Source organism: Bison bison, unplaced genomic scaffold (genome assembly GCF_000754665.1).
Source record: "Bison bison bison isolate TAMUID 2011002044 unplaced genomic scaffold, Bison_UMD1.0 scf7180017864484, whole genome shotgun sequence".
Taxonomy (NCBI): domain Eukaryota; kingdom Metazoa; phylum Chordata; class Mammalia; order Artiodactyla; family Bovidae; genus Bison; species Bison bison.
The window spans coordinates 2,851,243-2,858,758 of record NW_011495044.1 but is presented as its reverse complement, the minus strand read 5'-3'; the positions used below and the strand labels follow the sequence as shown (position 1 = coordinate 2,858,758).

Below are 7,516 nucleotides of genomic sequence, written 5' to 3'. Positions count from 1 at the left end.
GTGACTGAACTGAACTGAATAAAGTGTTAGTCGCTCATTCATGTCTGACTCTTTGTGAACCCATGGACTGTAGCCCACCAGACTCCTCTGTCCATGGGATTCTCCAGAATACTGGAATGGGTTGCCATTCTCTTCTTCAGGGGATCGACATGTGTAAATATATACATCCTGTAAAAAGACTCAGCATTGCCTTTCATAATTAACAAGAGTTAAGGTTTACTGTGGTATTTGAAAAAACTCTGTAGACTTTTATTTTCAGTGCTATGGTGGGTCAAGTATACAGGCAACTGTACTGAAAACAACTAAGAAAACTGAATACTGGAGAGAAAACATCTTTTAAAATGACTCACAAGCTGAGAAACTGCTCAGAAATTTTTTATCAAGGTGAGATTCACATAACATGATGGAAATTAATTTTCAATTATTCTGGAAGCTTTGAAGATGTTCATAACTGAGACTAGTAATTCTACTCCTGTGTATATTCCCTAAGTCAACTTATATATATGCTCACTGGGGGAAGTTCACAGCAGTACCATTTACAGCAGTAAAAAACTGGAAATAATAATAATTCGTGTTCATTGGTAACAGAATATATACATAAACCATACTATATTCATTCCATGGAATTACAGTTCAGCAAAATGAACAAATGAGCTGTACTCAACAATATGGACAAATCAAGGAGTGAAATTACTTTGCCAACAAAGGTCTGTCTAGTCAAGCCTATGGCTTTTCCAGTGGTCATGTATGGATGTGAGAGTTGGACTGTGAAGAAAGCTGAGCACCGAAGAATTGATGCTTTTGAACTGTGGTGTTGGAGAAGACTCTTGAGAGTCCCTTGGACTGCAAGGAGATCCAACCAGTCCATCCTAAAGGAGATCAGTCCTGGGTGTTCATTGGAAGGACTGATGCTGAAGCTGAAACTCCAGTACTTTGGCCACCTTATGTGACGAGTTGACTCATTGGAAAAGACTCTGATGCTGGGAGGGATTGGGGGCAGGAGGAGAAGGGGATGACAGAGGATGAGATGGCTGGATGGCATCACTGACTCGATGGACATGAGTTTGGGTAAACTCCGGGAGTTGGTGATGGACAGGGAGGCATGGCGTGCTGCGATTCATGGGGTCACAAAGAGTTAGACATGACTGAGCAACTGAACTGAACTGAGGAGTGAAATATTTAACAACTAGTTGGCACAGGGATTGATAGTCAGAAGGGACTCCAAACATAATATCAGAGATGACCAATACCCACTGCTGTGCCAGGTGTAATCCCTTTAGGAAGGTGAAGGGACTTGAAGTCTCATGGGAGTACTCAGGTAAGCAGCAATTCACCACCAACTAACATGGAAATATTTCAGTATTTCTGTTGTTTGTCACCCAGTGCCTCTGGTATGCATGGCTAACTAGGAACACAAGTATATAAACAGTATGATTCCACTGATGTAATGTTCAAAAACAAGTACAACTAAAGCTGTGGTCTAGAGATGCAAATATAAAGGGTGAGACAATAAAGAAAAGCATGGGGAAAGGATACAAATGCATCCAGAAAAATGGCTATCCCTAAAAAGGAGAAGTAGGATGGGATGGAGAGAGGTACCACTCTTCCAATGTAAAAGTAACTGTCTTTTTTTTTTCTTAAATTGACTGGCAAGGACATGAGTGTTGGTCCTAATATAATATAAAGAATGATTATTCTTTATATATAGTATACAAGTGTTCTTTTGTATCCAGTGGTTATGTCATTAAAATCATTTAAAAGGAATTCATTAGGAAAAATTTAATAAGAAACTCTCATATCTCTATGGTTCCTGATATAACTCTTCTAGGGGCTTGGCAAAAATGATCTCCTCAATTGTAATTGTAATTGGTGGAACTCTTAAATCTATTTAAAATTCTATGAGCTTCTCTGCAAATCACTCCACAAACATTCTTGTAAGAATCCCTCCGATGAGAAGCAGCAAAGTCCAACCTCCAGAGTACATTCTGCTCTGGCTCTTTTATTTAATATAATCATAAGCATAGTGAGTTTTGTTGTTTTTAATCTAGAATCTTCTCAGATTTTGAAATCTTTCAAATGAGAGCACGGTGCAAATGACTACATTCTGTCTCTCTTGCTTAGATTTCAAATGGTGATGTTCTCATTTTGTCTTTTACCATACGCTTCAGCCGTGTGATGCCCCAGTTCTCCTCATGAAATACGCTGACAGTCAGGGGAAGTTTCTAAGAGTGTATTAAATCTATATCGAGGGCCGAAGAGTATGTTTGGGAGGGTGCAGACATGTGTGATTTTTTAGCAACTCCAACAGCTGCTTGGCATCTGTAGACTCACCATTCACTATTTTCAGTTATTTGTGAGCCACTCCTAAGAGCACACCACATGGCAACTCTGTCTTTCCTAAAGCACAGACGTGAACTGTGTAGCAAAACTACACAGCACAAGAGCAAGACATGAGTCAGAGAGGAGTCTTGTCAAAGCTCCCCTTCCCAACACACCACCAGGGAAACGGAAACTCCCTGGATGGGAAATTACTTCCCTGAGTGCAAGTTGAGAAGGCAAATCATTGGAGGGCCGTGAATAATTATGGGAACCTCTCCTCTCTGGACAGAAACCTGATTCAGAAGGAAGTCAAGAACCTATGCAAATTTTTCTGCATTTGCAAATTTGGGAATTTGAAAAGGGTCTGAGGTGCATCCATCAAGAATGTCAAGAGTCTACTGTATAGAATCTTGAATGAGGAGGTTTTCAGAATTCTTCTTCTAATAAAATTGTTGGTTCATTTTTATCAGGGCTCCTCTGATTTAAAGAGAGCTTCAGCATCTAACACTGAGCCTGCAAGTCCTGAACAGACCAAGTTTGGTAACAGAGGCTCAGCAGAGCATCCCATGTATTTATAACACTGTTTTTCTTTTTTTCCATCTCTATTTTTTGTTTACAAGTTTTTCTTTGGATCCCAGTCATGTATAGTACTCATTTTTTTTTAAATGTTGGCCCTGACCTCCAATTCAAGGACCCATGGACATCCAGAGAGCTCCAAGATTCTTGAGATTGACTTCTGTATGCTTTTCCCTGGCTTCGCTACTTGAATCTAAGATACATTCTCAGTTCACCTCTACTGAACATCTAGATGTAAAGCTCCACCCTTCTTTTTTTTTCAGATGGTGACCAGTCACACCTGGTATTTTTTAAAAGTAACAAAGAGAGGAATCACATCTCTCACGCATGCATGTTTTTCATGGACAGACCAGATCAATAGCCCAAGCCCAGTTCCCAGATGTGATCCTCCCAAGCGGGCAGCCCCTTGGAGAGAGTGATTCAGTTACCCCAGGACCACCAACCAACCACAACGAACTCCTACCTCCTCTGCCTTTCAAGCCCCTAGGAATTTCAGAAATAGTGTTTTATCCATCTTACTACATCAGTATCCTTTTGCTTATATACATAGAAACTTTGGCTAGTTCTGAACATTTCTGATTATATTCAAAGGCCTGTTACTGACAATTTCTTTTAACAAGTTCAAAACTTTTTTCAAATAATTTACCAAAATGATGAATTTCTGTGTGTCTAGAAACCAAGACAGACTCTTCCGCTCCTTTTAATTAGGGTCTTCACATTTTTCAACATACGCATTAAACTTAAAAAACAGTACTCTTTAAAAAGTGTCAGCATTCATTTTCTTCTACTTTTGATTTTCCTGTTGCCTTCGTCTTGGAATACACTGTAACTAAGCAAATTGGCAGAGGGTTAGACAAAGCTTAGCACTGCTTGTGTAACTCACACATCCTTCCAGTTTTGAGCACCATGTCTGAATTGAGCCAACAACACAGTTTAACATGAGGGTGTTGTCATGACACCTTGAACTTTTTTAACAGCACACTGGTGGTGGGGAGTCCACACTCCCTACATTGACATAAGAAACACACACCTCTCCTACTTCATCTTTTCCACTATCCAGTCTCTTCCAATTATTTCCAGCATTAAAGTTGCCAAGTTGGAAAGTTCTAAGTGTGTCTCTGGTCACAAGACAGGCTGAGGCTCCCATGCCTCCTTCTTAGAATTTTCTACAACATCAAATGTGAGAACATAAGCACTACTAATTCTAGCATAATAGTTTCCTGCCAAATTTCAGCAAAATATCATACAGTTCTCAATTAATTTCAGTGAGGGGGGTGATTACAGTTATAATTTTGATCAGTAAGTCCTTGGCTGTCCAGAAAACTCAGATATTCTGTTGTCCTGCATAAATGAAGTTTTTTTCTTTTAGCATCATGTTGAAAAAAGTCATTAGGGGTATACTTCAAATTCTTATGCTTTTTGAAACCGGTCACACAAAAAGTCAATTAAACTCCTCTTGGTGCATATAGGTCACGGTAAGCATCAGTTTTTAAGCTACAAAACAGAGTTCTGAAGACCCATCAAAATGCATAAGATTTCACTGAATTGCTCCCATTAAATACTTATATTAAATTCTATGCTTTGAATTCCCGTGCCTTTTAAATTTTATTTTAAACTTGTTCAGTATTTCTGTCTTACATTACTGATACTTCTTAGTGATGTTTTACAAAAGAACTATATTAGAACCCTTGTACACTAGTTTATCAATCTTGTCCAATTTGCTGGGTGTATTTGCAAACTAATCACAGAGCCTCTTAGAACTTTGTGTAAATGAATCCTGCAAGAGGGTATGAAGTTTTCTGCACTGAAATTTTCCAATGGCTATAATACCTGACCTGAGCTCATGTCTTATGACATCTCTCTTGCTTTACCACTTAGGTCCCAACTGGATAAGTGACACTCTATCAATGTGCAGTCCAGATGGTCATGGTATCATCCTAACACCCAGCAACTATAGGGGACATGCTTCTTTTTAGCCCAACTCATTTTCTTTTAAAGATATTTCATTGCACTCGGTAAGGCTATCATGGTGACACCCTCTTTACAGAATGAAGAATGACTTTGGTCAAGGGCTTTGTCTAACTCTGGTCTGAAATACCAGTGCTGTCTATTCATATAGCCAGCGTTTCCTGCCCTGCTTATTTATCTGCTGATTTATAAATATGCTTTGATTTCACCAGAAAGAGAATGAAGAACAGCATGTCTGAGTCTCCTTGATGGGCAGCTTGGAGAGCAGAAAAGGACCTGAGAGGCATCAGAGAACTCACAAAGCAAGTTAGAGACAAGTTAAAAGCTATCCAGTTGTCACACAGCTTTCTTAACATTATCTTCCATCAAGTCGAGGTCTGGAATCTGCCAGGATTTCAGACTAAATGCATCTTCTGCTTGCCGGTATTTTTCACACATTGAGTGCTTCAATGGCTCACTTGGCAAAAGCCCAAAGGCAGCACATGCTTCTCCACTCTAAGGAGAGTGGCTGCCACTGAGACAGTGGGTAAAACAGTTCAGTAGCAGCGCCCGTGGGCACATCATCCACTGCCAAGTGCACACCCTTTGTCATTGGCCCTCAGAGCAGATACGGCGGGGGGCTGAGGACAGTAAAACCATCTGAGGCTGAAGAGGCCAGTCCATGTGTGTGTGTGTGTGTGTGTGTGTGTGCGCGCACGTGCGCGCACGCACACGCTCAGTCATGTCGTGCCTGGTTCCTCTGTACATAGAATTCCCCAGGCAAGAATACTGGAGTGGGTTGCCTTTTCCTTCTTCCTCCAAAGGAATCTTCCCAATTCAGGGATCAAACCCGAGAATCCTGCATTGGCAGGTAGATTCTTTACCAACTGTGCCACCTGGGAAGCCCCTGAAGGGGCCAGACTTTCCATTAAATTAATGTCTGCCCAGGCTGAGGCACTAAGGGGTGTGATACGAACTTGCAACAGTTCTGTGTCCTGTGAGTGCCTTAGCTAAAACAGACAGAAGGAGAGAGCGCCAAGTGTCATACCCACCTTTTCCCCTCTGCCTGCAGATATCTCTGTGAGACAGTTGTTCTCCTACCTTGCAAAAAGTAATAATGATCCCACAGTATTTAATGCAAGAATGTACAGGGCCTCCAGTGTCTGCAAGTTATCAGAACTTTAAAGAGCATATGTCAAGCAGCTCAGCCAGCATCTGGGTTCTGCTATTCAGCCATACAGTGTGGCCCAACCCCAGAGCAAAACTGAAACTCTAAGCGTGGCAGAAACTCTTTCCCTTAGCAGGAAGCACGAGGAACAGCCAGGACCTAAAACAAATGAACCTGGTGGTCACCCTGGATTCAGGATTCCGGTTGTGCATCGAGCTAGTCACTCAGGGTTCTTGCAGGGATGACGGTCAACCTTCTCCAGGGTTCAAGCAGGGGTGAAATGACCACATGAAAGTCCAGACAAGCAATGACTGGCCAAGAGGGATGTGGGAGGATCTTTAGATCAACACCAACCCAAAGCCCAATTCCAAGCTCATCCCAACGGACACGTGATTTTTGCCTCCCACCCCACCTCCGTTCCTCACACATAAATTGCTCAAATCATTCTCTCTCTTTCCCACACTCTCCCTGCCCCCTAATACATACAGTTACATAAAAGCATCTTAAACATAGGACCCAACTTCTTCAGTCTGGGGGAGGACCAGGAGATGGTGGGAGCTGCTGGGGCGCATGGTCTGATCATTAGTTGCAATTACATAACCATGCAAACAAGGGCTGGAGAACCGCTTAGGTGGAGATCAGTTTAGCGCACACCGCAGGCGCCCCTTTTCCCCTCCCCCGACAGCCTGAAAGCAAGTAAGTTTTAACACAACCACAACCGAAGCACCAGACACGGCTGGGGGGGGCGAGCAGCCGACTGCTGAGGTTAAAATTCCAATGGTGGCCCGAAACTTGAGGTGTATAGCAGAAAGAGCGCCAAGCGGCCGCTCACCCAGCAACCAGACCCCGAAGACCCTCCTGCCTGCATCCTCGACCCCCAAAGTTCAAGGGCGGGCTGAGCCAAAGAAATCATCCAGACCTGCAAACCTGCAACATGAACCAAAAAAGCCGCGATCAACCAAATCTAAGCCTGGCCCCCAGCGCCTCGCCACGACTTTCGTCCAAGTCTCGGCGAGTTCAGGTTGTCTGACACGCTCAGGAAAAGAGTCCTCCAGCAGCTCCTACCGTCTCAGCGGAAGCCACTTAGCACCAGCGGTGTTTCTAATTTTGAAGGATGGTAAAATGTGGGACACAACTGGGAGAGGGGGTACTTGCTTTGCTATCGGTAAGGCAAGACTCCCCAACAGAGGAAGACTTTGGGTTTGCTTTGGTTTTCTTGGGGTGGGCACGAGGTTGTGATTTTGCTTTGGGAACATTTGCAGAGGGGCGCTAGGATTTCAGGGAGCTGGAGATCTCCCATCTGCCTGGGCACCTAGCATCCTCCGATCGGATTTCATTTTCGGCGACAGAGAGGGCTCGCGGGGGGCTGGGGATTGGGGGTTGCTGAACAATCCTGGAGCCGCAGCCAGGGCAGCTGAAGAAACTGCAGGTTCTGCGGCGGACTAGGCATCCGCCCGACCACTGAGGTTCAGAGCAGAGCCGGCCGCCAGTGCGCGGGTGCAGCCG

At 43.4% G+C, this 7,516-nt stretch overlaps 1 protein-coding gene across 2 annotated transcripts in view; it reads right to left on the bottom strand.

Moving 5' to 3' along the window:
* Positions 1-7,516, bottom strand: part of HIVEP3 (human immunodeficiency virus type I enhancer binding protein 3) — a 441,341-nt gene that overhangs the window by 431,897 nt on the left and 1,928 nt on the right. The gene's annotated exons all lie outside the window — the stretch shown is intronic.